The sequence below is a fragment of the Nycticebus coucang genome, chromosome 1 (assembly GCF_027406575.1).
Source record: "Nycticebus coucang isolate mNycCou1 chromosome 1, mNycCou1.pri, whole genome shotgun sequence".
Taxonomy (NCBI): domain Eukaryota; kingdom Metazoa; phylum Chordata; class Mammalia; order Primates; family Lorisidae; genus Nycticebus; species Nycticebus coucang.
The window spans coordinates 55115668-55131042 of record NC_069780.1 but is presented as its reverse complement, the minus strand read 5'-3'; the positions used below and the strand labels follow the sequence as shown (position 1 = coordinate 55131042).

The following is a 15375-nucleotide window of genomic DNA, read 5'->3' as shown; positions in this document are numbered from 1 at the left end:
TCAAGCTAAACTTTTAATGCCACCACAAATAAAAAGGAAGGTGTGTTTGCTGTCATACTTTCCTTCAGAGGGTATCTATTCTATAAACCTTGTGGGAAAATAGGTTTTATAATGCAAAAATTATGATAGACCATTAACCATAATGGTGTAACAGGTGCCTCATAATACTAAATGACAGGGAAGAGCTTCACAAACTAGAAAGTAAAGAAGCAAGCAAAACTGTGACAGATTTGTATTCTTCTTCACTCCCAATAAACCCTAAAGATACAGCATATAACCAGCGTTTGATGTTTGCTGTTCCCACAACCTCAGTACCAAACACAACACTTGATAAATATTCTCCCAACAAGTCTGTGAATAAAAACATCAGATATCTATTTTTCAAACAGATGCTCTCCAAATCTAAGACTTCCAAATTACAATAAATGCTATTTTGATTTCAAGCTTTCTTTTCAATACAGTTGATGTTATTTCTAAAGGCTTGCCTCCACAGTGTCATATAGTCCATCAAAAAGTTACTAAAGACTACTTAAGGGAAAAATAACCAGATCCAATAAATGGTCATTTACCAACAGCGGTTTAGACAAAGCTGTGCTATTCTGGACCCAAAAAGGGAAACCTGAACATGTCCCAGTAATAGATATTAAAATTACCAAGCTAGGGGACTAAAAAAACTTCCTTGCAGACTCGTGTGTATGTCTACTGAGAATTATGTCAGAATTACCCTGTTAATTAAAATATACACAAAAATACACAAAGAAAATTATCTGGAAGGAATACAGTGATGATCTTTGGGTGGATCTTTGGGAGGAAGTGTTTTTAAATTTGTTTCTCTGTATTTTCTAATTTTCAACAATGTACACACCTAACACCACTTGTGTAGTAACCATTTTAAGCCACTTACAGCTCCTTAAAGGAAAAAAAAAATCAACAGGAAGTCACACGGAGATCCGGTTTACTCTTACCAAGTTCTCCAAGTTTGTTTCAATTTATTCTTCTTGCCCAAGTCTCTGATTAGGCAAGAAAACACATTTTCTTAAACTGTTTTCTCTCTCTAGTGTCACTCTCAGGCACACTTACCATTTTACCTTGTTTTTCCCTATAATCCTTTAACCTAGGCAACTAACACAAGCAAACTCCCTTACAGGCTTATGCATTAAGTGATGGAGGGGGAACTACTAAGGGGGAATTCCTTTTTCCCTTCTAGATGAACAGGTATCTGTCTAGTTTGTTAAAGTGAAAATCTCTGTGCAACCCAACTTTTCTTACTAGAAAGCAGTCTATGATCTTAAAGATGGAATTAAGTTCAAGTTCTACTGCTAAGTTCAGGCAACTCCTATTATCTCTGCTAGCATAAGAATGAAAGGAGATATAGGAAAACCTAACACTTAAATAGATGAAAATTATATTTGTTCTAGATGTTGAAACGAAAATGCCAGATCAAATACACTTATAAAAATAGGGAATACAGCAAAATACTATTCGTCATGGGACTTAAAAAGTGGCAATAAACGGGACTAAGATTTTGGAGATAAAAAGACAATAAAAATTCCAGGTTACATTGTATTTACTACAACTGTTAGCCAAAGAACATCCCATTTATCTCCCCCATGTTGCCCACCTACAACAAATTATTGCATCAAAAGTGTTGAGTTAAAGTATGGTAACAATGAATGTTTCCTTTCTCCTCCTAAAAGTAATTAAATCTTTTGATTACTGTGATTTGATCAAAATCCAACTTACTATAAAATTTCTAACCTTTGGTGAGTCACAGCTTTCAGTGAAATAATTTCTTTGCATCTTAAAACTAGTTCATTAGCTTTGAAAGGTATTAGCCTTGAGCTACAAGTAGCTAGAGAGCTAGCCATCACGGGAGATATTATAAAAAGGAAAAATAGATCACCTACTAAAAAGCTTTGGGAAATAACCCCTTAAGCATTCCCATTAATGGGAAACTTCAGATCCATTCCCACTTTCCTAAAAAACGTAGCTGTCTCCAATCATTCACAGTACCTATCATTTTAAAAAATTAATTCCCTCTTGGCCGAGGTAAACAGGCGACAGACCCTCGCCCCCGCCAAGGCGAGGCGCAGCGCCAGCCTCCTCGTTACTAGAAAGCCAGCTAAAGCTGCCTTTAAACGGTCTCCGGGTGACGATGCATTCCTAACGGGTTTCGAAGGCACGTTTAAATCGCCCGCTTTTTTGTTTGCTCTCAGCATTCACCGGGTGTCGGGACTGCGGCCGCCCCCGCGTGTTCGGAAGAGGGAGCCCGGCACCAGCAAGCCCGGGGCCAAAGGAGCGGGGGCGGGGAAAAGACCCGAGTAGGCGGGGAGACCCGAGACCTACAGAGCCCAGGTGGAGGTCGCAGGGATGACCGTGTAGGAGGGTGGCAGAGCGCGAGCGCAAAGATGAAAAAACTGAGAATCCCAGAAGGGGAGGAGGGATTCCGGGGTGGGGGAGCTGGGCCGCCGCCCCGCAGCCGAGAACGCACCGTGCGACTCCTGCCGCCCGCCGGGGTGTGCGCAGGGCCGCGGTTCCGCGCGGCGCCGCCCCCTCCTCCTCCTCCCCCCAGGCGACAGAAACAACAGCGCGGGAGGAGGGGAAAGTAACTCCCGGCACCTCCGCCGGAATTAGTCCCCGTGCAGTGATGACACCTTCTCGTGGCGCAACCAAGCTCCGCTCCCTCCGCAGCGGCGTCCCCGCCGCCGCCCTCTCCATTTGAAAGTGGCCACCCCCCGCCGCCGCCGCTCCTCCCTCCCCGCCGCCGCCAGCTGCACCAATCCGCTTGGCCCCAGTTGCAAATCAAACGCTCCCTCGCGTCCAGAAGCCACTTGCGCCGCTGGAAACGGCCGCGCCGTCCCCCTCCCCGAGCCCCTCCGGGGCGGCACCTTCAGGCTGGGGCGAGCGCGCAGGCGAGAAACGGTTTTAAGATGGGAGCGGCAGCGGCGGTGAGCAGCCCCCAGCGGGCTCAGCTCCCGCTCCCGCCCCCAGACAGTTCTGGAAACTGTGTATCACCTCTGTCACAGGAAGCCATCCGGCGAGGAAGGCGGCGCGGAACCAACAAACAAACGCCTGAGGCCGCCCGCCGGAACCGGCGCGGGGACCGCGTCGGGCTTTGGCGGTTCCCGGGGCAGGGGCGCGGCGCCCATGCCCGCGCCACGGGCTTTGTGCGGGGCGGGCGCGGCGGGCCAGGCGTCCCTCCCCCCGCAATCCCTCTTCTCGGGGCCCGGCAGTGCTGCTGGGACCGTTAGGTGACGCTCCGGCCGCAGCCAACAAGCAGCGCATCGGCCGCCGCCCGCCCCCATTTCCACACTGAGCCGCCTCTCCTCAAACGCCAGAGGCGGGCTACAAAAGTTGGCCCCGGGGCCACCCAGCACCTGCCCACGTGCCGCGGAGGCTCGCTCCCGGGTCTTCCCCTGTCCCTTCCCCCCGCCGCCCTCAGCCGCCAGGTCACCTATTACCGGTGGGAGGGGAGAGAGGCTGCTATTTAAACGCCCGCGGAAGTTGAGGCACCCCCACTGGCGGGTGCCGTGCACCTGCCTCCCGCCGCCGCGCTCCGCCACTTTGAGCAGCAGCCGCGTCCTCAGCCCCGCCTCCTGCCCAAAGGCGGGCGGGGGGAGCGGGAAGGAGGTGGAAGGGATCGAATTTCTCCAGCAAATGGGACCGTTCCGATAGGATTCGGTTCCCCGGTCAACATTCCACATTCCATCCCTCTCCCGCATTTGCAAGCCAACGTAGAGCTATCCGGAAAGCTAGCTGGCTACCAAACAACAGCCCCGAACTCACAAACACGCTCACAGGCTCAAGACACGTGCACTCAAGGGCTCTGCAACTTGCAGTCCCGAGGAACATACAGCACGTTCATTTAAGGCAGCAAGGAGACCCAAAGACACCCCCACCCCCACCATTTGCAGATGGTGCCAAAGGTTGCAATTTGCAATACGTTTTAAGTTCATGTTTGATCGGTACTTTTCTCTACCAATGCTAACTCCTTCCCAATTTCATCGATAAAGGGTTTTACTTTACAGGTTTTGCTATAAGTAAAAGGTCTGATCAGAGGAAGCTCCGTTTAGAAAAATCGAATTGCCAAGCTGTCCCTCCACTCCCTGCTCACTGCCCTTGAATTGATGCAATGAACATTTTGGATAAGTGGTGACGCGGTGACAAGAGCCAGGACTGCGGCCACCACACACAGATGTACCTACACACCTATGTTTGGACAAATACAGTCTCACCACACACGCGGTCACACACTCTGGATTCATATATGTACGCGAACCTGCGTTCTGCCATTGCCATCTGTCTACCAAGTTGCTACTACGCTTTCCACTTTCATGCAGCCTAATGCACTTTTGCTTTTCAAAAAAATTCTATAAACTAAAACCAACCAAACTGGGCTTCTGCTCCTGAACGCATTTAATTGATGATTCACCTAAAAACCCGCATGTTCTTCGCAAATCCAGAAGAAAAAGCTCTTGTCTTCGGCCCCCCAAAATTGAAAAAAAAATCATAATAAAACTTACTGATCCAACATAGATCAATTCTCAGGATCCAAAAATCATCCTCTCCTCCTCCTCCTCTGGCCCCCGCCCCGGCAATGCCCAAGTTACTGGTGGGATAGTAACGCTGCGCTAGGCGGCTGCCTCCCTCCCTCCTCGCTACATATCGAGAACCCAATCTTTTGGCGCCATATTAATGACGTACTATATTATTTCCACTAGGCAGCGACCTTCGGCATTAAATTACTCCCGAGAACTCCCGAGCAAAGCAACAAAACCATCAAATATGGCTGAGCCTCTCGGCTCGTCCTGCAGCCGCCGCCGCCGCCGCCGCCGCGGGACCGGGACGCGCACACGGACCCACACGCGGACACGCGCGGACACACGCGCGGCGCGCCCACCCCGCGCGCCCCCCGCCGCCCGCGCGCGTACCTGCTGCGGAGGGCTTCGGCCGAGGCGCTGGGCTAGGCGCCGCTCGCTCGCTCCGCGCCGCATGAGTTCGGGCCGCGGCGGGAGGGTGGGCGGGCGTACAGCCGGGCGGGCCCCTGCTTTCCCCGGCGCGCACACACCCGGCACTCGCGCACGGAGGCACTCTCGGACGGGTGCTTGGCTTGTTATGGAGGAAGGACTGTGTGAATCAAACTCATTTCTGGGTCACTGCTGCCACAGGGGGGAGCACTTTAATCCCCTGCCAAAACGAGAGGGTGGGGACGGGAGGGCGGAAGGAGCACGCGGGGAGCCCGCGGCGCGAGGGGCTCGGTTCCTGGTTAACTCTTCGCGGCCCTCGCCGCAGCCGGCTCGGCCTGCGTCCGCGGGGGCTGGCCAAGAGCGGCACTGATCAACTCGCAAAATCTCTTGCGTCACCGACCTTGTGAGGGTAGAAATCCTTGAGGTGCCTCTGGAGGCAAGGAGGTGAGTGCGTATCCCTTTCAAACTGCTGCCTCAGTTTCAACTCTAGTCGGACAACTAGAAATGAAGTCTTTCAAATTAGTTTAAGATTACGTAGATAAAATTGTGGCTATTCAGGCGTGTAATTTGGGTGAAAAGTTTTGTTTTTAGGCTGAGTAACAAATATTTCTTTTGTAGTAACAGTTTAAGGGAGTTGCGAGTTAGAATGATATTTTTAAATGCACATAATCCAATTCTGAGGCCGGAATACCATCTTTACGTAAATTTGTATCGAAATATAGGTGAATTCTATCTAAATTTCTATTCCAAATGAATAGAATATAGTTATTACTGAGGGGGAGGGAAAAAAGATAGTGATTAATTCTAAATTGTCACCATGTTTATGTTACACATTACTACAGAACTGGGTATCTTCTCCCTCCAAACATGAGCAGAGCGCCTAACAGTAAGTTGAAATCGAAGACTAATATAAAATTATTCACCAGAAGTTCATTTGGGAGTATTTATGTGTAAAAATGAGTGGTTACCGATTTTCCACAAAATACAAAGTTGCTTTTTCATATGGCAGATAACATTTCTTTATGGCAGATAACCGATGTATCTTGACTTTCAGCTTCAAAAAAAAAAAAAAAGTCCAGATTAGAATGCCCATTCCCATAGAAAGAATGATCACTAATTACAAATTGAATATTGAACCCAGAAGGTATGCTTATCCTTTGGAAGAATTCTGAATATATCAGGTTTGATTTCACACACTCACACACCAGCCCATCCACCCACATCCAGAACATTACACTCTGATAAATGCAGCAAAACAAAATCTAATTGAGTCCTTCAATTATTTTTCAGAAAACAAAGCCAACTGAAATCTTAAGTACTTTAAAGAATCTAAGTCTTTCTTCCTCTCTGGTTTCACCAATGAACAAAATAAAGACTCCCTACCAGTCCTATTCATGTGCTCACTTACTCCTGCTCAAAGAGATCACACCTGTAAAGCACTGTATTAACTATCATTATTAGTAGTAGTAGTATTGCACTAATTATTGCTATTTTCATGGGTTCCCCTTACACATACCCTGTAGAAGTTAAAGGGCACAGGCTTCATAGCCAGATATGGTTGGATCTGGCTCTATTGTTACTACCAGCTTATGTGTCTGTGAGATAAATGACAGAACTTATCTGAGCCCCCCGACTAATAAAATGAGGTTAACAACTGGCCCTTAACCTGAAGGGCTGTTAAAAGGAATGAGATAACCCTGTAAGAGTTTGGTAACAGAGGTCTTGGTGGTAGGAGGTTGTCCACTCACTTGGCTATCTATCACTCCCATATCTCTTAGTCTTTTCTCTCACCAAAAATTTCAACTTTTCTAAATTCCACATAATTTTACTTCACTCATTCTCCTTTCAAGAAAATTTACTCACATTTCCCACTTACTGTTTTACTTTTTTTAAACCAAAAGAAAAGTGTATTAAATAAATTGATAGATGACAAAATAAAAAGGTAAAAAAAAAAAAAAAATGGCACACAAACTCCCCAGGATGGCACATTGATCAGGACTGAAGGATCCATAAACATCTCAATTACATCATGGCATCAGAGTATTGAGCAACCCGTGGGGCCTGTGGCTCACAGGAGTAGGGCGCCCACCCCATATACCAGAGGTGACGGGTTTAAATCCAGCCCTGGCCAAAAACTGAAAAAAATAAAAAATAAAATAGAATATTGAGCAACGGAGGAAGTGCTATGTGCTATAAATAGCTCTGGACCAGAAGTCTGGAGACTCCCACAAACACCTATGAGATGACTATGGATAGATTTTTTAGGCCTTTGTTTACTCACTGAAATAATGGGGCAGATAATGTCTAAGACCCCTTTCCTTTTTAATATTCAGTAATTTCTGATTTTCTTAGGAAAGTGATGGTTATTTAATGAAATGAAGGACAACTTGAATCCATAAAGAACATGTAAAGATGTTTTGTCATTAATGATCAGCAATTGGTATTTCTTAAATAATAGGTGGCTCTTGGCTATCATACCACAAAGGAAACTTATGTACAATGTATTTCTAAAACGGGAAAGGCAATGACGGTTTGCCTTGAAGCAGCACAGATAATACAGCCTGGAATAAGAAGTACTAAGCTGGTAATTAAGAAAACAAGTTTCTGATTCCACTCTGTCACTTACTGTTTCACCTTGCCAAATCATTTAGGATCACCATTTCCTAGTCTCAGTTCACATTTTATTATGAGAGATGAAAGGACATTCAACAAAAATAGCTACAATAGTCTGCAAAATTGAAATATCAAAATTCTAGGCAATTTTCTATATCCTGTACAATTTTATTATTTTCTTCCATAATAATGGATTTTTATGAAGTAAGAATTTGGATATTTATATTCATATTCCTGATTTTTAAACTATGTATGATTAAGCCTCTTAATATTTACTTAGTCATTTCATTTCCTCTCCTCCTCTGTAGGTAAAGAATTACAAGGCCTGACGAATCAGAATTGTTCATGGCATTTGAATTAAGGGGATGCATATGCTAAAGTCCTGTATTATCTCATTCCTTGGGAAATGAGCAAGAAATTCCTGCTGGCAAATACCACTGCCAGTTGGTATACATTATAACATACTGGGAGAATTTTTTATTACTCAAGGGTGCTCTTGAATAAAAATGTGTTCCATTCTAAAAGTTTATTTGGATGTAGTTTAATTGATCAAAATTTTAAATTTGTGCCCAAGATAAACCTTGTTATAAACAGAGCTTAGATTGTCAAGTAGGTCTTTTTATTTTTTTTTATTATTTTATGTATGTATTTATATTGAGACAGAGACTCACTCTGTTGCCCTAGGTAGAGTGCCTTCAATCATAGCTCACAACAACCTCAAACTCTTGGGCTTGAGCTATCCTGTTGCCTCTGACTCCCGTGTAGCTCAGACTACTAGGCACACACCACTACCCCTGGATAGTTTTTCTCTGTTTAGTAGAGATGGGGTCTCATTCTTGCTCAAGCTGGTCTCAAACTCCTGAGCTCAACCTATCCACCCACCTCAACCTCCTAGGATGCTAGGATTACAGGTGTGAGGCACCTCACTTGGCCTTTTCTATGCATTTTTAATAAAAGTGGGATGATGCCACACATTCCATTTTACAATCTTCCTTTTCACTTACATCTTTCATTTTTTTATTTTGATCCTATACAATTTCATGTAATGTTTGTGAATTTCAGTTCTTTAACCACCTTCATGCTATTCATTCCTCCACAGACAGCTTCAATCATGCATGCATTCTCATGGCTACTTCCTGGACCTTGTCAACTACTACATATTAGACATTTCTGCTAGCTTTATTATCAAACCTAAATAGCTCTCATTTATACCACTACCTTTGAGACTTCCAAAGCCTATTTCTCCCACCCCACCCCCTTCCTTTTTATCTAAAAAGTCACTTTACTGTTGCAGCCTACTTTTCTTACCTGGAGCAAAGAGGTTGTAACTCAAAATGTGATCTCTAATCATTATCATCATCAGAAGCAGAAGCAGCAGCAGCAGCACCTGAAAACTTGTCAGAAATGCATTATTTTGGTCAGATGTGACCTAGCACTCTGGGAGGCAGAGGCAAGTGCACAGCCTGAGCTCAGAAGTTTGAGACCACCTTGAGCAACAAGACCCCATCTCTACTAGAAAGAGAAAGAAACTAGCCCGGCATGGTAGCAGGTGCCTGTAGTCCCAACTACTTGGGAGGCTGAAGAAAGGGTATCTATTGATCCTGAAGAGTTTGTGGTGGCTGTGAGCTGTGATGCCAAAGTACTCTACACAAGACTACTGAGACTTTGTCTCAAAAAAAAAGAAAGAAAGAAATCCATTATTTTCGGCCCCACTTCAGATCTACTGAAACAGGAAGTAGAATCCCAAAATCTGTTTTAACAAGCCTTCTAGACAGTTCTGATCCTCACTGAAGTTAGAAAACCACTCATGTAGCTCTCACTGCCAGCCACCCCTCTGTAACCACACTGTTTTCTGAATCATCTTGTCTGATTTTCCTTCATTCATCAGACAAATGTTTATTAAACAATTACTGTGTTCCAGGAACAGGAGTAGGCGCTAGAGACAAGGTTACAGATAAGAGAGTAGACTATTCTCTGACCGCAGGTGAGTAGAAAATATAAATAAGTGATTACAATAAACTACAAGGTTTGGGGGAAGCATATGCGTGAACACCTGATCTATCTGTGTGGCGGGAGGAGGGTGGTCGGAGAAAATGCTTAAGAATAAGTGACGCTGAAAGTGAAACCCTAAGGATAATAGGTGTCAGCCACGTGAGGAGGGGGATGGGGACCGAATGACGATCGTTTTACAAACCTTCTGGCCTCAGTGTAGATAACTGGGTTGGGAGGGCGGTGGGTAGGTAGACTGGAGTTAGCGAGGCTAGTTAGGCGTTTGAGCAACGAGCTGAGAGATAGAGGAGGCCTGGACTGTCAGTTGAATGTGGATTGGAGACAAGCAGAGAAGCCAGCCCGTGACGGTGAAGGCATCCTTCACTCTGTCCCAGACGTTGGAAGGCCTCCGTAGTCGCCCGCTCTTGGAAGGGGTTCCCGGGGGATGTCTCTGGGGCTTGTGGGGCCTTCAGGGCATGTCCGAGGGCACCCTGAAGGCAGAGGCAATCGTTTGAGCAGAGATCAACGTGTAAAGAACCCAGGGAAGGTCCTGCTGGGCAGTGAGTAGGTGGAAGCCCGGGTGCGACCCGGTCCAAGTCCTGCCCCGCATGCGGAACTCAGGCGCCCGCAGCGCTGCGGAGCAGGGAGCGGCTGGAGAGGACTTGGGTCCCTCGTAGGGGTCCCTCTCCGACTCCCCCAGCTCCTACCCGGCAGGATCAGATCCCAGGCCTCCCTCACGTCCGGGGGTCGCCACCCCACAGTCTTTTTATCCCTCCACCAGAAAGCTCCATTTTCTTCCACAATACACCTTAATGGCCCATTATAACCTGAGTCCAAATCATTAGCAAATGAAAAACGGGTTCTCTTTCCTTGGTGGCAGAGCGGGTGGAGTGGGGAAGGGAGAGGAAGCGGGGAGGTGGTGCCCTCCCACTGGTTTAGTTCGAATGTTAATAAAGCAAGAAAGGAGGCACAGTTAAGTTTCTGTGTTAAAACTGCTAGAAAACTCACTTTTTAATTTTTCTCGAGGGCACTTGCAAAAGTGGGATATATGATGAGTTTAGTTTGAGGTGCCTAGCAGACGCTTATTGAATATGCCCAAAAGGGTTTGGGACCTAGTGCTGGAGAGAAAGTCTGGGTGGCCATAAAGTTCATGTGCAATTAATTGTATTCGTTTAAGAGTTACCTGAATGGAGTGATTAACTGGAGCCTCAGAGTGGATGGGAGCAATTGGAAGTGTCTATAAAGTGAGAAGAAAACAGAGCCGAGGCTAGAAATTAAGGTGAAGCATTTAAAGGATAGGCAGAGGAAGCTGCAAAGCTTCAGAGGTTTCCTTGAAGATAGTCCTAGAGTAATTCAAGTATCTTAGCCTTCATGCCTGAATCTAGCCCTCTAAATACCAATGGAGAAAATCACAGACCCGTGCTGATTGGTTTCAGGATGTATTTGCTATCCTTCACTTGAAATCACTGTCTCTTTCCCTAGTCAGTTCAATCTCCCATTCTACTCAGGATCTGTCTCAAAACTCCCTTCCTGTCCTCAGTCTGCCATCCTGCCACCTACCTCAGCACTTTCAGCTGGGATTCTAATCTCCTACATCACACAGGTAACAGGCCATTGCACAAGAATGTCTTCTACCTTCCAACACAAAATTTGCACACAACACGAGGAAGATGACCCTCCCTCCACCTATGCTCAGAATCCCCTCCCAAGTCCCTGAGCCTGGCCCTAACTCAAGATCCTAGTGGCTAACTCAGGATTAGTCCTTCTTTCTCAGGTACTTTCCACTCCAACTGAAGGAGTAATTTTGGTTGAGACATTTTATAAGAAAAAAAAAAAAAAAGAATGTTTCCTTAACCATCTTTAAAATGGATACCAAAAAAAGAACATCTGGTTAAAGATTATTAGGCTAGTCAATCAGCTGGGTGGGTAACCCTAGCTTCCCAGAAGGAGTTCTCAGTCTTATTAAAGTCTGTCAGAAAACTGTTCACGCACTTTATCAGGAATGCTAATTGCTTCCCAGAAGGAGTTGTAAATTACATCACACAAAAAAATTCTGTCCCACACCAGGTTTGAGTCAATTTTCTTTCAGTCTTTTAAATGTTGGTTTTCTTTAGAGTTCTGTCCTAAGCTCTCTTCTCATTCTACATATATTTCTTGTGTGATCTCATCTACTCCCATGACCCCCCCCCCCAAGCACGTGTCTATTCAGCCAGTTTCACATCTGACGGTCAGACTTGTATCTCTAATAGCTTCCTGAACATCTCCTTGGACTTCCACAGGTATCTCAAGCTCAGTGTATCCTAAATTGAGCTTAGCTTTCCTCCTGCTTTGTGCCTCTTCACCTGTTCCCCCCATCCAAAACTGTGAACCCAGAAACTAACATAACTCTTTGCTTTTCTCTAATAATCCTCCACCACCATCCCCAATCAAGTCTGTCATCAGGTACTTTTATATCTCTCCACTCCCATAGCCACTCTCATCATCTCAGTCACCTAAACCACTACCTAACTGGTTTTTCTGCCTCTAATCTTATCTTCCTCTAATTCTTTCCCTACTCAATAGTAATGTGATCTTTTTAGAGTGTTTTGGAGCTTTTGAGATCACCTATTTGATCAGGATCATAAATGATTATGCCATTCCCATTTAAAACTCTTACTTATCTCTCCCCTATACCTCATTTACTCTTAAAGATAGTCTAAAGTCATCAACATAGCCTATAAGGACCTTATTTTTCAATTCCTACTCATTTTTGCTAGTCTTCCTTCCAAACTCTCTGCTACATGCCTTTTTATTTTTTTCAGTGATATCCTTTGTGATATATCTTTGAAAATGCTTATCCCTAAGCTTGTATCCTTCTTCTCTAGCTACACCTTTTTTTTTTTTTTTTCTGAGACAGAGTCTCACTTTGTTGCCCTCAGTAGAATGCTATGGTGTCACAGCTCACAGCAACCTCAAACTCTTGGGCTTCAGCAATTCTCTTGCCTCAGCCTCCCAAGTAACTGGGACCACAGGTGCCTGCCACAACACCTGACTATTTTTGTTGTTGTCATTGTTGTTTTTCGCAGGCCCAGGCTGGGTTCAAACCACCAGCCCCGCCAGTCCTGGTGTCTGTGGCCAGTGCCCTAACCACTGAGCATGAGTGCCAAGCCTACACCCTTTCTTTAGGCTCTAATTCACTCAGTTCCACCAAAAAGCCTTGTACTACCTCCCTAACCCCTACCCTTCTCCCTGCTTTGATGAACTCAGCACTATCTCTATATTGTCACTTCTCTCTCTGTTTTGTAATTTTTTGTGCCCCTCACTAGACTGAGATCTGAGGACTTAATCAATCGTGCTCTCTCTAGTCCCAGGCCTAACAGTTGGTAGATACTTAATAAAAGTTTTGAATTAGACGGATGAATGACCATTATGTTCACGTAATTAAGTAGTCTCTAAAACACTATTTAAAAACAGATTGTAACTTTCATTCTTGTTTTATTATGTTAACAGTAATAATTGTGTTTTAGAGAAGCCATAATTAAAATGAAAATCACTAAAATGCTATGACCCAAAGACTATCACCCCTAAAATTTTGATATATATTTTTTCTGGATTTTGTATGTTTGTCTGTGTATACAGGATGGCCATAAAGTCAATAGTCAACTATTTTAAATTGCATGTCCACCCTCTATATGTCTGTATATTTCAAGCAAATGTATTATAATGTATTATAATTTTCTAACAAAATAGAACTACATTATCCATATGGTTGAGCTTTGAGATTTCCACATTTTTTGCTAAAGAAGACGTTAGTGAATATTCTTATAGCTATAGAATCCATAAAACAGAATTTTATTGAGAATATAATTGTATTGACAGTATAATATTCCACATGGAATTTGACATGATTCCTGATTTTTTTTTTATTATCATAGGTTTATAAATGATGCTGCAAGAAAAATTCTAATTGGCTGGGCACAGTAGCTCACGCCTGTAATCCTAGCACTCTGGGAGGCTGAAGCAGGTGGATTGCTTAAGCTCAGGAGTTCAAAACCAGCCTGAGCACAAAGTGAGACCCTGTCTCTACTAAAAATTGAAAAACTGAGGCAAGAGGATCAGTTGAGCCCAAGAGTTGGAAGTTGCTGTGAGCTACGATGCCACAGCACACTACCTGGGGTGACAGCTTGAGACTCAGTCTCAAAAGAAAAAAATTCTGATATACAAATATTTTGTTCAAATATATGACCCTTCTTAAAATGGAATCTGAAAAAGGTAAATTACTGGGTTAAAGGGCTTAATATTTTGGATTTATTTTGCCAAATTGCTTTCTACAAAACATGTCGTAATTTAGATTCCTCACTATCAGTGTATTGGAGGTTTGTTGAGTATTTTCCGCTCACCTAACATAGAGCTGGACTCTGGGGAACCAGGGACATAACATGCCCATGAGGATGTATGTAGTTGGGAAGATACATAATACATGTATAAAACCATAAAGGTAACTTGGTACATATATGAATATCACACACAAATAATTAGAAATAGGAAATTCTGTCAATTCCTAAAGTCTGTTGAGAAGGTCTCAAAAAAGAAGTAGAACAATTAGGATCAGGAGAGGTAGAAAGAAATGGAGACTGTTGGGGAAGGAGACTGTAAGTTGGGGAAGGCGCCCAGAGAACCCTTGCTGAGGGGTGAGAAGGAGGACTAACACCAACTGCATGTATGGCCAGGCTCTATGCTAAGTGTTTTACACATAATGTTTTATTTACTTCTTACAAGAATCCTGTGAAGTAGGTATTGTCCTGTCATCCAGGCTAGAGGGTAGTGAGCCATCATGCCCAGCCCTTGAAGTACATCACTCAACTGATACATTGCAAAATCACAATCAGGAGCCTAGTCAGGAATTTTTAGCTCAATTTGGCATTGTGGGAGGGCAAGGGAAGTGGATTATGTGAGTTTAGGAGTTGGAGACCAGCCTGAGCCAGAACAAGCCTGTCTCTAAAAAATATCTGGGCCATTGCGCTGGGCTCCTGTAGTCCCAGCTATTCAGGAGACTGAGGCAAGTGGATTGCTTGAGCCCAAGAGTTTGAGGTGGCTGTGAGCTATGATGCCAAGGCCCTCTATCCAGGGCACAGAGTGAGACACTATCTCCAAAAAAAAAAAAAAAACAAATCAATTTAGCACTCAATAGATGCTTGAGAAAGAAAATGAAGGTAGAAAGGAACCTACACACTAAGTCTTATTTCAGACAACAAAGATGTCAAGCTGGGTCCAAATAGCTACATAGCTGGGCTCAGTGGCACGTCAATAGTCCCAGCTACTCCAGAGACTGAGGCAGAAGGATCACTTGAGCCCAGGAGTTCCAGCTCAAAAGACAAACAAAAACCAAAAATAAATAGCTACTTAAAACAATGTGGCCACGAACGTAAATGTAAAATATAAAACTATAAAAATTTTAGGAAAAGAAAAATCTGCAGGGTCTAGGGCAAGGCAAAAAGCTCTTAGACTTGACACCAACAGCACAATCCATAAAAGGAAGAATTGATATACTCGAGCTCTCAAAATTAAAACTTTTCGGGCAGCACCTGTGGCTCAGTGGGTTGGGCACTGGCCTCATATACCAAGGGTGGCGGGTTCAAACCCAGCCATGGCCAAATTGCAACAACAACAACACTAATAGGTGGGCATTGTGGCAGGCGCCTATAGTCCCAGCTACTCAGGAGGCTAAGGCAAGAGAATCGCCTAAGCCCAGGAGGTGGAGGATGCTGTGAGCTGTGAGGACATGGCACTCTACTAAAGGCAACAAAGTGAGACTCTGTCTCTACAA

At 44.5% G+C, this 15375-nt stretch overlaps 1 protein-coding gene and 1 long non-coding RNA gene across 10 annotated transcripts in view; one reads left to right on the top strand and one right to left on the bottom strand.

Annotated features, from left to right (window-relative positions):
• JADE1 (jade family PHD finger 1) overlaps positions 1-5198 on the bottom strand; it is a 65470-nt gene extending 60272 nt beyond the window's left edge. For 2 of the 9 annotated variants that reach the window (XM_053579341.1, XM_053580006.1), the window contains exon 1: positions 4932-5179. The gene's annotated coding sequence lies outside the window, so the exon portion shown is untranslated. Of the gene's footprint in view, positions 1-3454; positions 3589-4523; positions 4890-4931 lie in introns of those variants that run through there. The other 7 variants (XM_053579414.1, XM_053579680.1, XM_053579743.1 and 4 more) reach the window with 6 other exon arrangements.
• The window catches only part of LOC128577757 (uncharacterized), a 34147-nt gene continuing 23955 nt past the window's right edge, over positions 5184-15375 (top strand). Inside the window, exons 1-3 of the long non-coding RNA XR_008377626.1 lie at positions 5184-5411; positions 5810-5853; positions 9502-9564. This is a non-coding gene — a long non-coding RNA (uncharacterized LOC128577757). The remainder of the gene's footprint in view (positions 5412-5809; positions 5854-9501; positions 9565-15375) is intronic.